The sequence below is a fragment of the Girardinichthys multiradiatus genome, chromosome 21, assembly GCF_021462225.1.
Source record: "Girardinichthys multiradiatus isolate DD_20200921_A chromosome 21, DD_fGirMul_XY1, whole genome shotgun sequence".
Lineage (NCBI taxonomy): Eukaryota > Metazoa > Chordata > Actinopteri > Cyprinodontiformes > Goodeidae > Girardinichthys > Girardinichthys multiradiatus.
The window spans coordinates 9,877,172-9,902,010 of record NC_061813.1 but is presented as its reverse complement, the minus strand read 5'-3'; the positions used below and the strand labels follow the sequence as shown (position 1 = coordinate 9,902,010).

General features: G+C 42.1%; 2 long non-coding RNA genes across 2 annotated transcripts; one reads left to right on the top strand and one right to left on the bottom strand.

Annotated features, from left to right (window-relative positions):
• Positions 1-5,890: 5,890 nt before the first annotated feature.
• LOC124857812 lies at positions 5,891-17,229 on the bottom strand. The gene is made up of 4 exons (XR_007035689.1): positions 17,152-17,229; positions 17,013-17,080; positions 6,154-6,334; positions 5,891-6,056 (listed from the first exon to the last, which is right to left on the bottom strand). It is a non-coding gene; the product is annotated as an uncharacterized LOC124857812 (long non-coding RNA).
• On the top strand, positions 15,428-17,198 carry LOC124857813. Its single transcript, XR_007035690.1, has 3 exons — positions 15,428-16,659; positions 16,745-17,083; positions 17,154-17,198. It is a non-coding gene; the product is annotated as an uncharacterized LOC124857813 (long non-coding RNA).
• Positions 17,230-24,839: the final 7,610 nt, after the last annotated feature.

The window sequence follows — 24,839 nt, the reverse complement described above, 5'->3', positions numbered from 1 at the left end:
ATAATTTATATATATACAAAAACATTGAAAGTGATAAACATTAGTTTTTATGTTAACTCACATGAAGTGAGATTTCTTTGTTGTTTATTTAGATGGAGACTGGATTTTTAATCCAATGACCAAATGTATATCTCCTTTTGTTGTCTGATTTGTTCTCGTGTAAAACTTCTTTTTTATGTTGTTTTTAAACAGCCATGAATAAACCTCTGAATGAAATCAGTTGCATTGTTTCAAACTGAGACTCACAGACATTTACTACAACTTAGCACACAAAATGTTGAAAATTGTTATCCTAGTCAAATCAAGTCAAGTTTATTTATATCGCGCTTTTCACCAACAAGGCACTCAAGGCGCTGTACATAAGGAAAAACATTACAATTATACAGAAAATCAAACAATAGAGGTAATAAAAAAAATAAAGACAATAGAATGATGGATAAGAAAACGAAAGGAAAATTAGACTGAAAATGCAACTAATCATGCCTAGATGGCACAATCAAAGGCCACTCTAAACAAATACATTTTTAAGATCGATTTAAAGCAACTTAGGCTTTCAGCACTTTTACAGTTGTCTGGGAGTTTATTTCAGATTAGTGGAGCATAAGAACTAAAAGCTGCTTCTCCATGTTTGGTTCTGGTTCTGGGTATGCAGAGTAGATTTGAGCGAGATGACCTGAGAGGTCTGGGTGGTTGATACACTGACAACAAGTCTGTAATGTATTTTGGTGCTAAGCCATTCAGTGATTTATAGACTAACAGAAGTATTTTAAAGTCTATTCTCCAAGCTACAGGGAGCCAGTGTAGGGACTTTAGACTTTAGGGCGGCGGACGAAGGTGGAGACCTCGGCGGCCCGATCCCCGGATGCTTAGGCTGGCTCTAGGGACGTGGAATGTCACCTCGCTGGGGGGGAAGGAGCCTGAGCTTGTGCGGGAAGTCGAGAGATATCGATTAGAATTAGTCGGGCTCGCCTCCACGCACAGCGTGGGCTCTGGAACCCATCTCCTCGAGAGGGGCTGGACTCTCTTCTACTCTGGAGTGGCCTACGGGGAGAGGCGGCGGGCTGGGGTGGGTTTGCTTGTCGCCCCCCAGCTCTAGTGTTGGGGTTTACCCCAGTGGATGAGAGGGTCGCATCCCTGCACCTTCGGGTTGGGGAAAGGTCTCTGACTATCATTTCAGCCTACGGGCCGAGTGGTGGTGCGGAGTACCCGGCCTTCTTGGCGTCCCTGTCGGGGGTGCTGGATAGTGCCCCTCCCGGGGACTCCATTATTCTGCTCGGGGACTTCAAAGCCCTCGTGGGAAATGACAGTGACACCTGGAGAGGCGTGATCGGGAGGAATGGCCTCCCCGATCTGAATTCGAGCGGTGTATTTTGTTATTGGACTTCTGTGCTAGTCACGGATTGTCCATAATGAACACCATGTTCAAACATAAGGGTGTCCATCAGTGCACTTGGCACCAGGACAACCTAGGCAGGAGGTCGATGATCGACTTTGTTGTCGTATCATCAGACCTTCGGCCACATATTTTGGACACTCGGGTGAAGAGAGGGGCTGACCTGTCCACTGATCACCACCTGGTGGTGAGTTGGATCCGCTGGGGGAGGAGAAAGCCGGACAGACTTGGCCGGCCCAAGCGCATAGTGAGGGTCTGCTGGGAACGTCTGACGGACCCCTTGGCCAGGGATGTATTCAACTCTCACCTCCGGGAGAGCTTTGACCAGATTCTGAGGGATGTTGGAGACATAGAGTCCGAGTGGACCATGTTCTCCGCATCTATTGTCGATGCTGCTGCCCGTAGCTGCGGCCATAAGGTCTGCGGTGCCTATCATGGCGGCAATCCCCAAACTTGGTGGTGGACACCGGCAGTAAGGGACACTGTCAAGCTGAAGAAGGAGTCCTATCGGCTGTGGTTGGCATGTGGGAATCCTGAGGCGGCTGACGGGTACCGTGGGGCCAAGCGTGCCGCGGCCCGGGCGGTGGCAGAGGCAAAAACTCGGACCTGGGAGGAGTTAGGTGAGGCCATGGAGAAGGACTACCGGTTGGCCCCGAAGCGATTCTGGCAAACCGTCCGACGCCTCAGGAGGGGGAAGTAGTGCTTCGCCAACACTGTTTACAGTGGAGATGGGAGGCTGCTGACCTCGACTGGGGACATTATCGGGCGGTGGAAGGAATACTTCGAGGATCTCCTCAATCCTGCCATCACGTAATCCCTGGTGGAAACAGAGGCTAGGGACTCAGAGTTGGATTCTTTCATCACCCAGACTGAAGTCACCAAGGTGGTTAAAAAGCTCCGCGGTGGCAGGGCTTCGGGGTTGGATGAGATCCGCCCTGAGTACCTCAAGTCTTTGGATGTTGTGGGGCTGTCATGGTTGACACGCCTCTTCAACATTGCGTGGCAGACAGGGACAGTGCCTCTGGATTGGCAGACTGGGGTGGTGGTCCCCCTACATAAGAAGGGTGACCGGAGGTGTGTTCCAACTACAGGGGGATCACACTCCTCAGCCTACCTGGTAAGGCCTACGCCAGGGTATTGGAGAGGAGAGTCCGGCCGATAGTTGAACCCCGGCTTCAGCAGGAGCAGTGTGGTTTTCGTCCTGGCCGTGGAACACTGGACCAGCTCTATACCCTCTACAGGGTACGCGAGGGTTCATTGGAGTTTGCCAAACCGGTCCACATGTGTTTTGTGGACCTGGAGAAAGCATTCGACTGTGTCCCTCGTGATGCCCTGTGGGGGTGCTCCAAGAGTATGGAATCTGGGGCCCTTTACTTGGGGCCATCCGGTCTCTGTACAAGCGGAGCAGGAGTTTGGTTCACATTGCTGACACTAAGTCGGACCTGTTCCCGGTGCATGTTGGACTCTGACAGGGCTGCCCTTTGTCGCCGGTCCTGTTCATAACTTTTATGGACAGGATTTCTAGGCGCAGCCAAAGGCCGGAGAGGGTCTGGTTTGGGGACCAGAGGATTTCGTCTCTTCTTTTTGCAGATGACGTGGTCCTGCTGGCCCCCTCTAGCCAAGACCTACAGTACGCACTGGGGTGGTTCACAGCCGAGTGTGAAGCAGCAGGGATGAAAATCAGCTCCTCCAAGTCCAAGGCCATGGTTCTTAACCGGAAAAGGGTGGTTTGTCCTCTTCACGTTGGAGGGGAGTTCCTGCCTCAAGTGGAGGAGTTTAAGTATCTCGGGGTCTTGTTCCTGAGTGAGGGAAGAATGGAGCGGGAGATCGACAGACGGATCGGTGCGGCTGCCACAGTAATGGGGGCGCTGTGCCGGTCCGTTGTGGTGAAGAGAGAGCTGAGCCAAAAAGTGAAGCTCTCGATTTACAGGTCGGTCTACGTTCCTATCCTCACCTATGGCCATCAACTTTGGGTCATGACCAAAAGAACGAGATCCCGGATACAAGCGGCTGAAATGAGCTTCCTCCGTAGGGTGGCCAGGCACTCCCTTAGAGATAGGGTGAGGAGCTCGGCCATCCAGGAGGGGCTCGGAGTAGAGCCGCTGCTCCTCCACATCGAGAGGAGCCAGTTGAGGTGGCTCGGGCATCTATACTGGATGCCTTCCTCGGGAGGTGTTCCAGACACGTCCCACAGGGAGGAGGCCCAGGGGACAGCCCAGGACACGCTGGAGGGACTATGTCTCTCGGCTGGCCTGGGAATGCCTTGGGCTCCCCCCGGAGGAGCTGGAGGAGGTGTCTGGGGAGAGGGACGTCTGGGCGTCTCTACTGAGTCTGCTAGCCCCCACAACCCGGTCCAGGATAAAGCAGAAGACGACGAGTACGAGTACGAGTCTTCAGGATTGTCCGTGTGAATGTTGAAGTCTTCCACAATAAATAAACAGTTATAATCAACACATATCACAGATAAAACCTCATTAAAATCACTGAAAAAGTTTGTTTTGGACTCAGGAGGCCTGTACAAGCCTGGAGAGCCAAATATTCAAAAGAGTCAAATTTGCCCTGAAATACTTTTTTACACTAATAAATCTTTAAACAAAGTGGCCCCACCCCTCCACCTTTTTTTTGCTGTCTGCTCTCACAAAGAAAATTGTAGTTTGGAGGCGTCGACTCTATCAGAATGAGAGCTTCATTAAATTCATGTAACCATGTTTCTGTTAAAAACATAACATCAATGTCGTGGTCAGTAATGAAGTCATTGATTAAAAATTATTTTCCTGACAGAGATCTAATGTTCTGTAAAGCCAGTTTATATGACTTAGTTGTTGATATTAACTCTGTGTGTCTGGTTGTACCTGACAGTTTATGGCTTTTTTTGATTATTTATTACTCTCTCTTATTCTTTTGGCTTTGCTCTTTCAGCACAGAGATTTTACAACTATCTCCTATTAGGCCTAATTATCTCCTTAGGCTGGGGACACGCTACTCAACTTTCACAGTCGTTCCAGATTTTGAAGACTAGGTGTTCACACTAACAGACTGGCTTTTGTTTCACGACTGAAAGACTCAGGATCACACACTTAACAACTGGACCTGCTGAGGGATCACAGACTACGCGATTGTTCAGGCCAACTTAAGACAACGTCAAACTCTCATGGAAACTCTGGAGAGGGCGACAGTTTCAAGCAACAAACATACCACTAGGACAACAACCTTTTTTTGTCTTTATTTGTAACTATAAAACATCATGAACATAAATGCACAACATCACTCTGCATAATACATATGATCAACTAATTACAATCACTTAGATCAGCTACTTTTCTCACTGCTCAACATATTGTTGCATTACCAAAGCAATCACCATTGCTGATAAAATGAAGAAGTTCTCATTTTCATGGAAACGCAGCACAAAGCCAGAGGATTTGCTGGAATGTGAACACAGATCCATGCTGTGAGGTTGTGGAATGATATTGAGATAAGACAATTTCACGAAGGCAAATCAGTTTAAACAAATAAAAAAGGCTTGGAGAGCACATCTAGTTTAGATTAGAATATAAAACTATACAGAGAAAAATATTTTATGATCAGACGGGGGAAGGAGAGGAAATCGATCATTTCAGATACATGATGATTCTTCAAGAAAACCTACCTACTGCTGCCTTTACAGTGTCTGTTACCATGGTGATTTATTCTGAGTTAGACTTAGTTGTCTTTCTAAACTGGGTAAGAAACTCAGAGTTTCTGGAACGACCCAGATCTCTTTTCTCCACCACTTAGCACTGATCTCACTAGTGAGATCAGTGCTAAGAGATGTTTGTTTATCACACAGAAGGTGGGGCAGTATTTAAGAGCTAAACAAACTAATCATGACAAACCACCCCGGTAGCTGAATGCATTAAGTGAGGTGCATCCAGCACACACTGCACATTAGCGGTTTGGGTCCCAGTGTTTGCTCCCTGCTATTTATTTCTGCTGCCTCCCAAAAGATGGAAGCTATTTAAGCTTTATTTATTTGAACCAGGACCACACAAAGATCTCCCTCCAATTAGTTCGGGGAATTAAGCCAGATCAAGACACAAATGTTTATTTCAATAAAGATTTTAGTGCACTTATGGTGTTGTGGATCCACACAATAACTTCAATAGTCAGCTGGTTCTTTGTGCGGTGTTTGGTATCATAGGGAACTGAATTTATATCAAAAACCTCTAAAGTGTGTCCATCTCCTCAGGACTTGGTCTTCTTACATACTGATATAAGCTGCATGCTGCTGTTGGGCCTGAAACTGAACTCTGCCAAAGACCTGAAGCCAAAACGTCTCCTATGCCTGCAAACATTGAGTCTGGTAGATAACAATGCAGCAACAAAGAATGAACACATTTTCCCAAAACTGGTGAAAGAGACGATGCAAAACCTGAACTAAGCAACATTTTCCATTGAAATCCTAGGTGATATTCCACACCGCTCATAGCGTCCTGATTCTCTTTTTTTCTAGCATGCTGCTGAAAGGTTTGAAAGAAGTCATCGAACTACACATTTATCCCAAAAGCAGCAGACAGACAAGCATAGATTCTCTCCTGGCGTGGCTCACCTCTTGGCAGACTCCAGACTTCACCTTGGCCATCAGGTCGGCCAGAAACTCTACTACGTCAACAGCCGATGAAACCTCATGAAAGAAAATCCAAGAACACAGATGTTGTAAAAATGATTTCCCATTTGATGAGGAAATATGACTCCTGGAGCAGATTGAAGTAATTAGTTACCTTGCTGTGAAGGATGTTCTACGGACTCCCGTTTATTAAAGTCAGCCTTTGTCTGTTATCCACTCCTGCCCTTGGAAACAAATATCTGTGAGTCTGTGTTTTCTTCTTTTTTTCCAGTTTGTCCTCTCCAGCTGACCATTTGAAGAAGCTGGTTGCTTACATGTTCCAGGGCAGCTTTTCCCTACAAAAAGGAGATACAGAGATGCTTTCCTAATTGATTGATTGATTTGATCAAATCAAGACTAGCAGCAAAGTAGACAGACATCATCGATAAAAAAGTGTGTGTTTGTGCGTGTGTGTGTTCTTGTTTGTGCGGCTGACAGAGGACCACTTTTCATATTTCATCATTAAAGTGAGGACATTTTCATGGTCCTCAGTTGGTGTTTTGCTAGAGATTAGATTTAGGACTAAGGTGTAAACTAAGCTTAGGTGAGGTTTAGTATTAGGTATGTACTTGCAATGGTACATTTTAGGGATTGGGTCAGGGTTAAGCCATAAAAACTAGTGGAAATCAATGGAAGTCAATGAGAGTCAATGCAAGAAGTGTTGTTTTTCGGTTAGGGATTAGGTTTAAGAATAAGGTGTGAATTGAGTTTAGGTTAGGGTTAGGGTTGGGCCATAGAAATGAATGGAAAATAATTAAAAGTCAATGCAAAGTCCTTGTAAAGATAGAAACACATAATATGTGTATGTGTGTGCTCATGTGTGTGTGTGATGTGTCTGTCACACACACCCCACACCAGGTCTATCCAATCACATAAACAGATTCAAATTTAATTTACACACAGTTCAATCTGGTCCAATTTTGCACCACAGTCAAGGCTCATACTATAATGCTAATTGGAAAAAACATTATCAAAGAGAGCACAGCTGATTACAGAGAGTTGTTGACTTTAAAAACAGTTTAAAGGAAAAACATCCACCCCTAAGCCTAGCGTTTATGTTAGCCAGTCGTCAAATGTGGCAACTGACTAGTAAAAACTGTTGTGGCTGAGAGTCTAGACACCCACACTGTCCTTAGGACTGGGAAATGGGTGAAAGCACCTTAACTGTCTATGTCTCAGCTGTTTCCCAAAACCCTAAATCATTGTAATTGGCCTTCTTTTGAGGTCCTGAGACAGGCTGGCTAAAAACCTGCAAGAAACACGGAGATACATTCCAAAGGTGATGTGGCTCCAAAGCTACAGACTCAGAGGTCTAAAGTCCAAAAAAAATATTATTTTTATGCTTTTGCTCTTTAGCTGCTGCCCCAGTGCAGTCTACAGCAAAAATCCAGAGGAGTGACAACTGGTACTTTTTACTAGGTTCATATATTTATTTTCATATGCAAATAAAACCCCATGATGGAAACGTCTCAACATTTCACAGTTCAAAATTACCATAACACATTTTGGAGTTAAGATAAGCATAATTAGTCATTGTTTAAAAAAACTCAAAGTCATTGCACTAACTTAAGTCATTAAACCTCACCAGTACACAAGAGGTTTACTATAGAGGTGGATAAAAAACATTGAAGCTTCATGAAGTTTCATCAGCTAAAACAGTAGCTTTAAAATATGAGATGCTACTTTAACCAGTTCGGAACCTGTCGTGACTGTCCTGACTCTTTAAAGAGATGATATTTTTTTATATATTTCAGTGGAAACAAGCAATGCTTTTGTACTGGAAGAACTCTTTATTGCTGTTCTGTTTTAGCTACCAGTACAAACGTTGGGTGTTTCCAGACTCCATGGTAGCATTATTCAAAAATAACCTTCATGGTAGCACCAAATGACATGATTGTTGTTTTCACATTCTGTGGTGTCACCAGTTGCCACTTACCCATGGAACTACATCTTCTGAAGCTGGTATGACTCCCATTTCTGTGAGGGGTTAGCCCTCAGCCAGGCACTAAAATGTTGGTTTTAGCCAAAAAGATTGGGCTGTTTGGGAAAGTTGCATATATTACAGCCCTACATTTGCACAGACAGTGCCTCATTGAGGTGAGTGCATCATCTTCCCACATCCATAGCCCAGAATTAAAAGGGCCTTCTTGTCTTTGTACCTCAAAGCAGCATTACTTTACGCTGCTTTTTATCCTTAATATCAGGGATTATTTTTCTCCAGTAGCTTGTGACTGCTTTACTATGTGCACATTTGGTCGCATTAGTTGACCATATTGTTGAACCAGTTGAACACACAGTCTTAGCACAGTCTTTGTCAGCTGGAAACACTTCTGTCCAACTAGTTGGAGCTTCAGTTCTAGTATAAATGTAGCCTACAACTAGTTTCATACAAGTTAACTAACTAGCATCAAGTAGTCAAATATTTTCTGTTAGTGAATGATGAGTAATAAAAATAAATCTTTTCCTCATTTTTGTTGGAAATAAAAGGAATCTGTTTAAGACATATTTTTAGATGCTGGGGAACTTCTGTGGACTATAGATGAAAATGTGAAGTTTTAGGACAGGAAAGACATAAACACAGTAGATTTATTTTATGTGGAAATGCTGATCTATAGGGAAAAATCTGGCTTTCAAAAAGACTCACATGTGGCCTAGAGGTCCTCTCTTGTCCACTTGTCTCTGCTAATCTCTTGCCCAAGGCAAAGCCCATGTTTGTTTTGTTTTAATTTTTTTCTTCCTCATGGGTTAACAATGTTGAAATTTTCCATATTTACTCCACAGGTTTTTTAGATGCAGCCAACATCTTTCTCCTGCTGCAGAAAATTCTTCCAGAAACAGTCGTTCCGGGTGCCAAAGTATTATTTAAGCGGCTCCCCAATCCCTTTTAAATTTCCCCTCGATTAATGAGAAGGCATGTGGCATACTCCAGGAAACACAGCCTTGTCCCGCCAGGGGTATGCTCTTAGATTAATAGGAATTGATGTGGTGACATTTTGGCAGTTCTGCAGCGAGGCAGGAGAGAGTCATTATTTAACAATGTGTTTTTCCACTATAGCTTGAAAAGGGAAAGAGCAGAGCTGGGATCAGGAGGATTTTAAATTCCTTGGTTTTCTGTTGGTACAATAATTACATCTCGTAATATCATGCAGCTGAACATTCCCTGAGATTGCTTAATAATAGAATTACTTATTGCTTAATACTGTGCAGTGATGCACATCTAACTGAAATGTAGTCCCAGTTAGTGCCTGATTGTAAATGAATGTGTTTTGTTTTTTTCTTCACCACTGCAACAATTATATCTTCTGAAGGTGGCATGCACTGTATGGTTGAGGAAATGTGGCTGCAACTCTATCTGGTTCTGTCTGTCTGACTTTACACTTTGGTTGCTACAAGCCATGATCACGCAAGGCAACTGAAATACAATTTGATTTTACTTCCCAAATGTCTTTGCAGCTGCCCCGTACCATAACAGCCAAAGCTGGAACTCGAGGTTAAGAATTCAAGTAAAGCAAAGTAAGTTTTCCAAAGAAACTGTTATTTACCCTTAAATCCATATGGGAATACATCTTTTATCTAGTGGCTTTTTCTCTGCTGTATTGTTTTCATTTGATCTGGTTGTTGATTATTATGAACAGAATTTTTTTTTTTATCAGGCCAGGTCTTTGCAACCATGTTTCGACAATGACACAAATGTCTTCAGCATTGAGTTACATGATCACAGCTTCTGCAGTTCTTATTATATTGATATACTAAAAGTTTCCTATCTATTTTTTGCGAGGGCAAAAAATTAAGTAAAAACGTTTTTTTCATAAAAAGTTAATTATTAGCCTATGCATTCCAGATAATAATCTCACAGCAATAGAAATGTGTTTACAAAACAAACCATTTGTGTCAGTGCCAAACTTTATGACCATGGCTGTATGTTTGCATCTGCCTGAGCTGTCTAGGATTGAACAATGGACTCAAGTTATCACCGTTATTAAGGTCCCTATTGTGGTTCAAAGTTTCATATACCTGACAACCTGTATGATGTTTTGGACATATGGTGACAAAGCTGCTTCATGTATGCACAAGCTAATACAGGTCCTTCTCAAAATATTAGCATATTGTGATAAAGTTCATTATTTTCCATAATGCCATGATGAAAATGTAACATTCATATATTTTAGATTCATTGCACACTAACTGAAATATTTCAGGTCTTTTATTGTCTTAATACGGATGATTTTGGCATACAGCTCATGAAAACCCAAAATTCCTATCTCACAAAATTAGCATATCATTAAAAGGGTCTCTAAACGAGCTATGAACCTAATCATCTGCATCAACGAGTTAACTCTAAACACCTGCAAAAGATTCCTGAGGCCTTTAAAACTCCCAGCCTGGTTCATCACTCAAAACCCCAATCATGGGTAAGACTGCCGACCTGACTGCTGTCCAGAAGGCCACTACTGACACCCTCAAGCAAGAGGGTAAGACACAGAAAGACATTTCTGAACGAATAGGCTGTTCCCAGAGTGCTGTATCAAGGCACCTCAGTGGGAAGTCTGTGGGAAGGAAAAAGTGTGGCAGAAAACGCTGCACAACGAGAAGAGGTGACCGGACCCTGAGGAAGATTGTGGAGAAGGGCCGATTCCAGACCTTGGGGGACCTGCGGAAGCAGTGGACTGAGTCTGGAGTAGAAACATCCAGAGCCACCGTGCACAGGCGTGTGCAGGAAATGGGCTACAGGTGTGTCAAGTACCCACAGTCAGTGATGGTCTGGGGTGCCGTGTCAGCTGCTGGTGTTGGTCCACTGTGTTTTATCAAGGGCAGGGTCCATGCAGCTAGCTATCAGGAGATTTTGGAGCACTTCATGCTTCCATCTGCTGAAAAGCTTTATGGAGATGAAGATTTCATTTTTCAGCACGACCTGGTACCTGCTCACAGTGCCAAAACCACTGGTAAATGGTTTACTGACCATGATATCACTGTGCTCAATTGGCCTGCCAACTCTCCTGACCTGAACCCCATAGAGAATCTGTGGGATATTGTGAAGAGAACGTTGAGAGACTCAAGACCCAACACTCTGGATGAGCTAAAGGCCGCTATCGAAGCATCCTGGGCCTCCATAAGACCTCAGCAGTGCCACAGGCTGATTGCCTCCATGCCACGCCGCATTGAAGCAGTCATTTCTGCCAAAGGATTCCCGACCAAGTATTGAGTGCATAACTGTACATGATTATTTGAAGGTTGACGTTTTTTGTATTAAAAACACTTTTCTTTTATTGGTCGGATGAAATATGCTAATTTTGTGAGATAGGAATTTTGGGTTTTCATGAGCTGTATGCCAAAATCATCCGTATTAAGACAATAAAAGACCTGAAATATTTCAGTTAGTGTGCAATGAATCTAAAATATATGAATGTTAAATTTTCATCATGACATTATGGAAAATAATGAACTTTATCACAATATGCTAATATTTTGAGAAGGACCTGTACATTTAGAATGTGCCCGGTTCCTGTAAAGATTGCACTAATTAAAGCATATTGTTCCTCTATGTGCACTGGCCTTGGAGAAGGTGATACAAAACATGCAGAAACTCACTGTAGCACATAATAATTACAGCTTCAGATGCCAAGATGGAGTAGTGCAAGCTAGATGTTATTTAGTATGGATGTGCACGCTTGTTATGCCATATTGTGCAATCTCATGAACAGTTTTTTTCATCTCTGACAGAGATCTTTAAAATTGTGACAAAGTAACTGATGTGTCTTTAACCACAATCTAAAACAGTACATCCACTTATTAGCTGTTACAGTGCCAAAAACAAATGTTTGATATGATTTTATTCCTCTGTGTCAATCTGTAAAAATGCATCATTCAAAATCCTATTTTACTGCTGTGATTAACATTTTTGTGCCATTACATGTTTAGTAACAGAAGATTTTTTTTAATTCTCTTTTATTAAACTCCAGGTCAATGAATAATCTGTCTCATGATCTATAAGTGTTTGTGTTTTGGTTTTCACTTGTTTTTGTATTTGCATTATTTTTGTGTAATAGTTTTAACCTCATTTTGGTGTTAGTCCTTTTTCCTTTTGGTTAGTAGATCCTTTCGGGTATTGACTCAGCTCCCTCTGTGTCTCTCTATTTTAATTACTAACCTTCCTTCAGTTTTCCCTGATTCACCTGTTTCCCAGCTGCACCCCCTTCCCCTGATTAGTTGCACCTGGTTTTCATGGCCATCATCAGCTCTCCCAGCAGTTAAAAGCTTCTTAGTTCTCTTATCTCCTTGCCAGATTCAGTATTGTCCATTCCAGTCTCCTTGTGCTCCAGCCGCTTTTGGTTCCCTGTCAGATGTCTTCGTGTTTTGCTGAAGCCATTTCCTGTAAGTCCTGTAATAATTAAATTATCTGCATCAACTCTACCTGTTACTCAACTCTGTTTAGGCCAATTACAAACTGATTGCCAGTTAAAAAGTTTATCTAGTAGTGGTAAAAGAGGAAGGTAAAATATATATTTCCAGATGTAACAATTACACTGCTTGAGTTGATTTGAGCAGACAAAGTTTATTTTTTATCACATACTTGTGAAACCAAAACTAGTGTAAATATTGACAGTCAATACATTTGGAAAGGATCAGGTAGCCTATAAAATTGTCTGCCAAGCTTAGGACCACTCAGTATCAGATAATGAGGCGGAAGCTGATCAGCAGACACTGAAGCAGATGGATGGCTCTGCAGCACATTTGTCTTTGAGCTGTAATCATGGCAACTGTTATGGTTCAATCACCAATAGCCTTCCTTCCTGTGTCCTGATGCTAAATAAAGGATGGCACCTTAGTTTAAATAGATCTGAATGGTAAAGTTCTTTCTCTTCCTGTCCAGGTCTAGATAGAAATTACATGAATATGAAACCATTCCATCCAGTCAAGCCCGGGAATGTATCAGAAGCCTGACATTGTCTTCCACTTCTCATACTTTCCTGATGAGGTTCTAATCGTCTTTTGGCCGTTTGCTTTGAAAACTTGGCGTTTCTCCGACCCATCCATGGTCGGGATGTAGGGAAACAGGAAAAGACTGAATAATAAAACTGATGTAAAGTTTTGGAGCAGAACTTTGAACTGATTGGCTCTTTCAGAAAGATCTTGGAGGTCATTTAACTGTCAGTCCTTCTCCTCCTGACTCTGTTATTCTCAGAGGAACTTTATCAACATCCAGCTGAAAGTTGGACACCTCCACCCATGTTGCTCCTCAGTTGGATGGACAGGCTTGTTTTAGAAAAGTGAGGAAGAAAAACAGTCTCCTCCACCTCTGTGTTCCCCATGTTCCATCTATTCATCCACCACCTGGAGCTATTTTCTCTTTAAATGCTGATCAGACCTTGTGTTTCACACATTGAACAAGGTTAAGCAGGAACAGATGATGGGTGCAGATTTTTGTCAGGCAGAAGCTTTGTCCCAATGAAGAACAGAAAGCTCTCCTTGCAGTAAGGAAACGGCCCACTGGATGGTGACAGAACAATCTGAAGTCAGGCTCTACTTGAGGAGAAGGAAAAATATCTCCGTCTAATTAAACATATTTCATCTTTATACCACATGGCAGAGTGGGACTTTCCTTCCCTGGTGACCATCAGATCCTCAGTGATCTGAACATACGCTGTTAGAGCACGATGAGGGTGGAGAATTTTTCTTTAAGCCCATCTATCTTGAGCCTTTCGGGTCTAGTTAAAAGTCCCAGGTGTCTCAGAACCTACACCTCATCCTTCCTCAGACTGAAGATTATGTGGTCTAACCAAAGGTGACCAACTGATATTAGAGGGCTGTTAAACTGCTTGACTCTTCATGTCCTCTGTCCTTTGTCTTTGTCTAAGTCTGTCATTCCAATCACTAAGTTTATGACAGAACCGTGCAGAGTGTCTCTGTGAGACACTGAACTGATTTAACATGGGTCAGTACTCTGGGCTGGAGCTCAGTGGCAGTCAGGTTTGGTCCCCTGTTCAGATTCCTCTGCTGCAGAGATTTTGTAGTCATGGCTTGAGGCACCACTGCCATTCTCTCTTCTTAACCTGTTTTATTGATGTACACAAACGGTTGTTCATCAGGTTTTAGATTTACTCTTCAGGCTCCTGCAAAGCAGTTTCACATTACTGAGAAATCTGGACAACAAACTGGTGCTGGCGTGCAGCAGTAGTAGCTGCATTTGTAATTCCAATCTCGTATTGGAAAATCATTTCTCATTTCAGTGCTTTTTGATGAGCCCACCATACTTTGGACATTTAAGTCCAGAAAAACCCACTGACTTGATCACTTGGAAAGACTAAATGCTTTTTCCAAAAGGTTCCAACTAAGGGTCATGAGTGCAAACGATGCCGCAGTACATAAGAAGTTTTCTAACAACCTTCACAGCACGGGCTGAGTGACAAATTTCCTTGCAGAAGAATATGTTTGCATATTGGCAGCACCACTCATTAAAAATCACATTTAAAGTTTATGATCCACCTTACTTGGTCATTGATTCATATAGATAATTTAAAGGAATCTGGGTATTTGAGTGCCAAAAAATGCCAAAAAACTGAGGCTATAAAAGCATATATATATTCTGGTTTTTATTCTAATTTTATTGTATTAAATTCTGTGCATGTTCTGACTGGCACCAGACCCAACTGAGATCTATTGGTGGCACCATGTTCTTTGTGTATTACAACAAGCTTTGGAGTCATTCTCTGGGACACGGGCAATCCAGGATTTTAGCTTTCTGGATATTTTTTGTATTTGCTTTTTGTTTATTGTTTTTTTGTTTTTGTTTTTCTAACCGTGTCCTGTCCAGCAGAGTAGCGCTCCGAACTGTTGTCTGAGTTGCAAGAAAAAGCCCAAAAGATTTACTTTCACAAGTGGAGCATTACAGCTAACGCTTTAAAGCTCTGCTTGAGATTTATAAAAAAACTTAATTAGAAACTGCTTTGGGATTATTTTAATTGTTACGGACACAGAGACAGAAATGAAAAGGGAAAAATAAGAAGCACGAAAGAGAGAGAGCTGGGGCAAAAAGGAAAAGGGGAGAGAAGGAGAAAAGAATGGAGGAAAGAAAGAAGGATAAAGTGAATACAAGATAACATCCTGCTTGCTTCTACACCTGGAGAAACGTTCATATTAACAGCTGTTTTAACAAAATGTGAACGGTACTTATGAATGCAAGATGTATTTAGTGGTAAATATGGCTTAATATAGAACATTTGTGTATCTGTTGTGGGTCTGAGTGTGAAAGTGCATGTGTATACAAGGTTTTTCCATAAAAATATGCAATAGCAAGTGTGAGGAGCCACAGACCTGCCCCCCTGGACCTGGGACAGATGCGGAGGAGATCCGAGCCATAGACATCCATAGTCCCCCCAGAGCACAGGAACCCCAGGAGAACCACCGCTGTGACTACTGCAACCCTCCCCCCAGAGAAGAGCAGGTGAGAGTCCCAGGGGAACCACCCAGCAGCCACAGTGCAGAAGCCGCAGGGAGCTGCAGCGACCCGCCCACAGGCCCCACTGTCAGCCGTCTACGCCTGAGCAGATCCAGCATGGACCCAGAGACCCGAGACCCAGGGACATATCACTCCCCAAGCCGAGGTCCGACAGAGCCCAGGGTTCTAGTCCACAACAAGCAGCCACCGGGAGTGAGCCGGCACACACCAAAGCACCCAGCCTCGGACACTGAGATTGTTTTTATATTTTTTTATTTTTTTTTATTTCCCCCCCATGAAGCCGTCTCTCAACATCAAGTCAAAGCTTAACGAAGTAAAGGCCGCACCTCAGTGTATATTAGATGAACTTCTAGCAGCATTTTGGGCGTTTACAGTTGACCATTATAATTTCACAGTGACAGTCGATTAACCAATGACCATCACTGATTGATGATGTCAAGTTCAACAGAACAGGTTTTTGTTTTTCTGTCACACAATAAAAAGTATTTTGATAGAATTTTCCCTTTTTAATAATTTCTATAAACCCTCCAAATGTTTTGAAAACTTGCTAAATTTTAACAACCGACCCAAAGCTATTTTTTTTTCAGGCCAACGTGTTCAAAAGAAGCCTGACTGAGAGGAAACCAGTGGATTGCATTGCACAGCAATACACAGTTTACCCCAATCCCATAAAGAAAACACTAATAACAACAATAAACATGTCGGAGCATAATGTGTACCCATGATGATGCCCCCTTCACATTTCTGCCTGCTGCCTCATATATGCATCCCTAGAACCGGCCCTGTTCCAAACTACAATGGATGATTAGGTCAGCAGACACATTCATTCAGGCTGACCTCCCTCCATCCAGGACGCCAACCTGCTATTCTTCTTTTTTTTTCTTCTTTATATAATACAAAAAAGTGACTGTACATACATATACATACTTTTCATTTTATCCTTATTCCTTATTTTATTTCCTTTAAAGTTTCTAGATTTATACTACTAATCTCAGTACACTGTGAGTGTCGGGGTTGGAGTTTCTGTTGTCTGTTTTTGTCTGTTTTTTGACTCCTAGTAGGCGCTAGTGGTGGAGACAGGTGTTTTCCATCTTGGTGATTGAGTCCTGGAGTACTTAAGCAGGAAGCAGCCAGCATCTCGTCGCTCGAGTATTAGCCTCTGTGGTAGCTACTCAGCCAGCCTCGTATTAATTATGTTTATGTGTACTTTGCCTTCGACAACGTTTAACTTGTTCTTTGTTCTTCTTAGTGAACTGAACCGGCGACTACCTGGAGGTTACCTAGGCTGGCCCCAGTGGCTTCGTTTCGCACTAGCCTCGCTCCTTGGATCTCCCCAGGAAGGATCTTCCACACACACCTACCCGACGCCAAACTCTGGAACTTCCCAGGCTTGCTGCTTCCGGACCCGGATTCTCCAGAGACCATTCAACCTAACATGTCCACCCTCCACCTCTCCGCTGATGCTTCGCCCGCACTCCAAGCTCTCACCCAAGTAACTAAGAAATCATCGGACTTACCATTGACTCCATATTCACTCCTTCTCCAGTTTGAATCCCTCTCCTTCTGGCGGATGGCCTACTCCCTCCTAGTAAGAGACATTTCACATTTAAGTTACGGTTTCATTTACTGTGCCACTTACTTGTCGTTTTTCCTTACAGTTGTTCCTGCACACCATACCGATCCATTCTCCTTAAATAAACCTTTTTCAAACTTGTACCGTTTCCCTTGAGCGTGATTCTGCATGTGGGTCAGAGCCATACATAACACTATGACAGTGAGCTCTTGAAACCAAAGTCCAACTCCCTGCTTGTGCACACAGTCCTGGCCAATGAAGCTGATTCTGATTTAAATATTATTTGGACTCTTTGTGGATTACAGAAAGTTTATTATAAATGCCAACGTGTACTTAGTTCATTAGTTATTTGCTGTATTCTTCATTTGAACCAAAAAAACTGGTCAAATATATTTATTCTTATGATGGGTGTATGCACATTTCTCCCTAGCAGTGTGCATGAACACAAAATGGTTGGTCCACTGGGTTGAAATGAAAAGGTTTGGATAAGCTGAACATGCTGTAAGAGTTTAGAGGAGGGAATAAACAGGTTTGATAAACTAAATGAAGTTTGTGTTCCTAAAGAATAGATTATGAACCATTTACTTGTAGATAATATTAGCTCTGATAATATGCTAGCTAGAGAAAACAAAAGAATGTAAAGATCCAGACAAAATATGAAGATTTTTGGTCAAAAATGCCTATTAGTTTCAAACTGGAAAGGTTTGTTTTAATTTCTCTGAAGTTTGAGCTCTGATTTGTGAATGATGTCACAACCGATATAAGAGCATTCCAGCTGTAAGTTGGAAAACCAGTGGGATTTGCTAAGTGTTGCTCTAACTGCTAAAAACAATACTAGCCAATAATGTATTCCTCCAACAACTTTCTGATGTTCTATCTTAGCCTGCAACTCAGCACTCAGCTAAGAGTGTGGATCTGTCTTGCATTAGCGCAGCCTTTTCTCTCTGCTTTCTTCTGCTTGAAAAGGCAGCAACAGACTGTCTGGAATATTGTTCCAATAAGCAATCATGTTGTCATGTATAAAAATGTAATGAGGTGTCGGGCATGGTTTCATAAGGTCTTGGGTTCCTAGACATTACTCACTTTGTCATGCTCATTGCTTTAAGGTGAGTGTTTTACCAACTAGACGTATACAGTAATAGTTAGAGGAGCATTGGAAAGATGTATCTCCAGCTCCGTCACCTGAACTGATGTTCTGAAAGGAATGAATTACTTTGAATTTAAAAAAAGTTCAACCTACACTTCATTTTCCATGAGGATTTGGGGGTCTTTCAGTCCAGTGAATAAAACTGAACCTTTTTTCCAGACCAGTGCAGAAGTAATCCATAGGTTTGTAGCCTCGCTACATTTTGAGGTGAGGTACAAGAAATTGACCTTTAATCTTGGTTCGTCCTTCCTATGAAATAAACCAAAACCCAGGTCTGCTCTCTTTTAGTTTGCTATCTGAGCAACAGAAACCTGACAGGTACCAACCAGCATGACCAGAACTGATTTCTTTGTCATTGCAGGTGGAAACATTTTGATCACTTGAACATTTGTGTTTACATTTTTGTACCTGTCCATATTTAGACACTTTGACATTTCATGAAGCTAAGGATGTGGTTTTAGGTTTCCTTTAGGTCACACAGAGGTCGGTCAAACCTTTTATGCTTCTCTCAAGTCAAGACAATACCCAAGAGCTCTTGACTGTGCCTGTTCATTCTACAGGTCCTTCTCAAAATATTAGCATATTGTGATAAAGTTCATTATTTTTCATAATGTCATGATTTAACATTCATATATTTTAGATTCATGGCACACTAACTGAAATATTTCAGGTCTTTTATTGTCTTAATACGGATGATTTTGGCATACAGCTCATGAAAACCCAAAATTCCTATCTCACAAAATTAGCATATCATTAAAAGGGTCTCTAAACAAGCTATGAACCTAATCATCTGAATCAACGAGTTAACTCTAAACACCTGCAAAAGATTCCTGAGGCCTTTAAAACTCCCAGCCTGGTTCATCACTCAAAACCCCAATCATGGGTAAGACTGCCGACCTGACTGCTGTCCAGAAGGCCACTATTGACACCCTCAAGCAAGAGGGTAAGACACAGAAAGAAATTTCTGAACGAATAGGCTGTTCCCAGAGTGCTGTATCAAGGCACCTCAGTGGGAAGTCTGTGGGAAGGAAAAGGTGTGGCAGAAAACGCTGCACAACGAGAAGAGGTAACCGGACCCTGAGGAAGATTGTGGAGAAGGGCCGATTCCAGACCTTGGGGGACCTGCGGAAGCAGTGGACTGAGTCTGGAGTAGAAACATCCAGAGCCACCGTGCACAGGCGTGTGCAGGAAATGGGCTACAGGTGCTGCATTCCCCAGGTCAAGCCACTTTTGAACCAGAAACAGCGGCAGAAGCGCCTGACCTGGGCTACAGAGAAGCAGCACTGGACTGTTGCTCAGTGGTCCAAAGTACTTTTTTCGGATGAAAGCAAATTCTGCATGTCATCCGGAAATCAAGGTGCCAGAGTCTGGAGGAAGACTAGGGAGAAGGAAATGCCAAAATTCCAGAAGTCCAGTGTCAAGTACCCACAGTCAGTGATGGTCTGGGGTGCCGTGTCAGCTGCTGGTGTTGGTCCACTGTGTTTTATCAAGGGCAGGGTCAATGCAGCTAGCTATCAGGAGATTTTGGAGCACTTCATGCTTCCATCTGCTGAAAAGCTTTATGGAGATGAAGATTTCATTTTTCAGCACGACCTGGCACCTGCTCACAGTGCCAAAACCACTGGTAAATGGTTTACTGACCATGGTATCACTGTGCTCAATTGGCCTGCCAACTCTCCTGACCTGAACCCCATAGAGAATCTGTGGGATATTGTGAAGAGAACGTTGAGAGACTCAAGACCCAACACTCTGGATGAGCTAAAGGCCACTATCGAAGCATCCTGGGCCTCCATAAGACCTCAGCAGTGCCACAGGCTGATTGCCTCCATGCCACGCCGCATTGAAGCAGTCATTTCTGCAAAAGGATTCCCGACCAAGTATTGAGTGCATAACTGTACATGATTATTTGAAGGTTGACGTTTTTTGTATTAAAAACACTTTTCTTTTATTGGTCGAATGAAATATGCTAATTTTGTGAGATAGGAATTTTGTGTTTTCATGAGCTCTATGCCACAATCATCCGTATTAAGACAATAAAAGACCTGAAATATTTCAGTTAGTGTGCAATGAATCTAAAATATATGAATGTTAAATCATGACATTATGAAAAATAATGAACTGTATCACAATATGCTAATATTTTGAGAAGGACCTGTAGAATGAACAGGCACAGTCAAGAGCTCTTGGGTATTGTCTTGACTTGAGAGAAGCATAAAAGGTTTGACCGACCTCTGTGTGACCTAAAGGAAACCTAAAACCACATCCTTAGCTTCATGAAATGTCAAAGGGTCTAAATATGGACAGGTATGTTAAATTTTCATCATGACATTATGGAAAATAATGAACTTTATCACAATATGCTAATATTTTGAGAAGGACCTGTATTTTTCATAATCTAATTTTGAGGAAAACCCATTATTGATTTAGTTTTATGTATAAACATAGGCTTGCCTACATCCTTTAATTCAGCAGCTGTGTAAATTATGGATATTTACCAATTGCTTTAGGATTCCTAGAGGTTGACAAGCAGAAATGTTGTCTGTTTGGTGTGGAGCCCTGTCTTCAAAAGCATGTTAGTTCAGATGGTAATAGGGCTTTTATTGAGATTCCTAATATTTATTGCCCTGTCAATCTAATTGAGGCTGAAAATTTTCTTTTACCCTGCTCTTGTTATTTTCAGAAACCCACCTCCATGTGCACAAGCTATAAGAAAAGTGAAATGGGAGGAACTCTTCTTTCTGTGGGGGTTACTCTCATCTATGCCTCAAGTTACTGTGACAATAAGCACAAGGGGTGAGGCCAGGCTAGCAGGGGTGCTCCTGCACTCTAATTTCTCGTGTTCACGGTTCTCATTCTGTGTGGTAGACCTCGGGCCACACACTGGCTCTGCACATCAGATTCTTCAGCGTTGTCGTAATTCGCTGTTTCAAATCTCACTCACAGCTACTGCTGTAAACTGGAAGCAAACCCTCATACTCAGGCTGTTGGCTCCTATAGTAAACTAATCACTTTATGTCAACATGGGCTGGGTGTTAGTTTTCCACATGCCTCAAAGATTTCCACGGACTAGACACAGGCTGGACTGCAGTGCTTTGCTACCAGTGAAAGATCGTTTATAAACTTATCAATTTTTGGGAGATGATTGGCATATATAAAAACAACTTCATTATTTGTATAAAGAATCTGGCCTCAGTGCAGTAATTCCTTTGCTTATTTGTCTTTGCCATACTGATCACATGTTTTTGGGGTTAGATTAGTTTCTTGTTTTCTTCTTTTTTGTAAACCACCAAAATGATAAGACTGCTGTTCTATTCACTTTGAAGTTATAATTTTGTGTTTAAGACCCAGGGAAATCAGTGTTTTCCTAGTCAGATGTTTGGTCATCTGCCCAGTTCTCTGAAGAGATCAAGGTATTCTCCAAGTCTGATAATAAACTCATGTCAATTTTAAATGTAACCTGAGTTTAGGTTCATTATGACCAGCCACAGGAAACTTGGCTGCCTTCTCATAGTGGACAATTGAAATAAAAAATACAAAGTCTAAACATACCCCTTTCAGCTTCACATGAGTGAACCAAACTTAGCTAAAGCTCACTCCTACGAAATTGGACCCAGGTCACACAAACAGCACATACTTTAATTTCATTCAGTCTGTGTGTGCAATATCCACTTTGTTGGAGGATTTCCTTTCAGTCAGATTATGTGGAATAACAAAGGCGTGACAAGTGTTTTGTAACTGCATATGCTGTGGGAGTCACTTTGTGGGGTTCAAGTGCAGGTACTTCTGTGGGTTTAATGGTCTGAGTAATGATTGCATCGGCTGTTTGGAGGCTGTAAACCACAGGTGTCAAACTCTAGTCTTTGATGGCTGGTGTCCTGGAACTTTTAGATGTGTCCCAGGGCCAAAACATCTGAATCCAATAGCTAAATTACCCCCTCAATATGCAGTCAAGTTAGACAATGTCCTACTAATGACCTAATTATTTGATTTAGGAGTGTTAAAGCACAAACAAATCTAAAACTAGCAGGACTCTGGCCCTCGAAGACTGGAGCTGGGCACCTCTGCTGTCACAAATGTACAAATAATAAAATGGAAATACAATGTCAAAAAGGACTTCCCCACGGGGAGAAGTACACTGTTCTTGTCTTCTTGATCACTTCAATAATTTATTTAGAGATGCTTGGTTTGAGTGTTTCCAGTAGGCTGGAGGAAACGTTGCTCTATGTGGCAAAGATGGATACATAAAAGGTATTTATGATCTTGAAATGCCTTAGTAAAACCTTCCTTACCTTCCATCCCCAGACATTTCGGATTTATATCAAGTGAATATGCAGGATGGTCTAAAAGAGGGACATTATTGTCCTAGAAGAGGTCCTCCGGCAGCGCTGATGAACAATCCCGTCATCACTGCACCAAGGTGGGTCCTGTTAGTAGTTTGACTAGTTAAAAAAGATGCCTGCTATAAAACAACCCTACTGTGGTAGGGCAAAGTTCTTTTGGGTGTACCACATTACATTTTTGTCCCATAATCTTCATGATCTTACCTTGTCCAATCTCTACAGTGATTTGTTGTCAGAGGCTTGTGACATTGTGAATATCTGACAGAAGATCACATGACACCCAAATGTATGCACAGATTTAGACTTTTTAGAGCTTTAACGCAGTTGTCAATATTTTCTGTCTCTTGTTGCAGTTTTTTTTCGACACCTTGTCTCTAGTTTGAAGCAAAATCTAAAAATGGTATAAAACTAAGCACAGAATTGTATATTTGAAAACATTCCTTCTACATATACAGAGGCTGGCTGAGTTCTGGACCACACAGATTTAACTTGACACAGCTCCTTTGTGATAACTTGTAAATTGTTGAGCATTTTGGTCATTTAAAAAAAAAAAAAAACATTTCTTATTTGGTATCGTCTTTGTCCAAAACTTAAAACTCAGTTTGATTGGCTGTTAGTCTTGGATTCCAGAAAAGGATTGTTGTTTGTTTCAAATATAACTTGAGCTGTTCTTGTAACAGCAACAACATTTTAATATCTTTATTTAACCTGGAAGTCCCACAAATCTCTTTTTATGAGGAAGACCTGGCCAAGGCAGCATGGCTTGCTGTCCAGATGTAAGCCTCTTTTAATGACTTCCTGCAGCATCTGTGCAACTGTATCTGTGCCCAACAACAGTGGGATGGAAAGGTAACTATAATAATGGGGTACCTATTTAGTCTATATCTCAATGCCATCAGTTGTGATATAGCTCATGATATTACCCCGCTGAGTTTGGGCTTGTGTTCTTGCTTTGGAGCCTTCACAAGCATCTTACCTGGGGGTAACTTGCAATAAAAATCTAACTGCGTCCTCTTATCCCTTTGCTGCTGTGTGCTATCCTGGGGCTGTGAACAGATAGTTGCCTGACTCTTTTACCTACTCCCTTCTAACCTTTTCTTTTGCTTTCAGGTCACAGTGGTTCCCAAATTCACATATAGGGCATTATACCTGGGCTTGTTTTTCCAGCAGTGTTGCAATGAAATGTTTACATCTGTCTAAGCAGGTATCAGACAGTTTTGCACACCACACACACCCTAGTCTTTCTGCTTTACAGGGACTTTGCATTGACTTTCATTCATTTTCCATTTATTTCTATGGCCTGACCCTAACCCTAAACCTAACCTAAACTCAATTCAGACCTTCCTTTTAAACCTAACATTTACAATTACAATTGAAATTGATTGAAACACTGTGCAGCACAAACACAGTGAATGTGTCTAGTATGGAGCAGAAACCTTCCAGATTTACCCACCCACTGCAGACACAGTTTATTAAATTTTTTGGGATTTGATGAGGTGTCTGATAACAATGAGTCAACACGAGCAGAGTGGTTGCGTCGAATATATCAAGATTTGACTTCATCAAACTATAAAACAACCTGTGATGGGAACATGAATCTAGTCAGCTTTATGTTTCAGTTTTACTCCTAATATGTATAGATATTTATCTGATGAGGGGGAGAAAGAATTAAAGAACTATGACCAACATCTGGAACAGAGAGCTCCCGCATTTGCTGTGGGCGCCCAGTCGATTTTAGATTTATGGTAAAATTATGGATTTGGCTCCAGTCTGATGCTTGAATGATGTGAGGCCTTGTTCTTCTGCTGGCCTTCAGATCTGGCTGCCATAGCTTTGCCATGCTGCCTGCCAGGCCCACTGGTTTCCACACTGTTTTTGAGTCTCTGCTTTCACAACTCTGCATGTTTAGATTTCACTTTGTGGTCACATGAACAAGTCAAAAATGTGTGGATGCATGATTTAAATACTGGCTGCTCTCTGAAGGCGTTCTTTAAAACATTTTTCAGGCTCCTCATAAAAAAAGTTAATTTGAGTTGATTTTTCTTTTTATGATCACCACCTTGTACCCTTCTCCTTTTTACACAAACACAGGCATATGTGATTAAATCCTGCTCAGTCCATCACCAATGCCCCTTTTCTTCCTAAACAGAAAGTGTTAACGTGAGAAGAACTTCCATCTCTCTTTAGGCCTTGCCCACTGCCAGACCACATTCCTCTACCACTTGCCATTTCTTACATCTGCTGCATGAGCGTGGTTTCACTTGACTGTAGTGAGGAATTTATT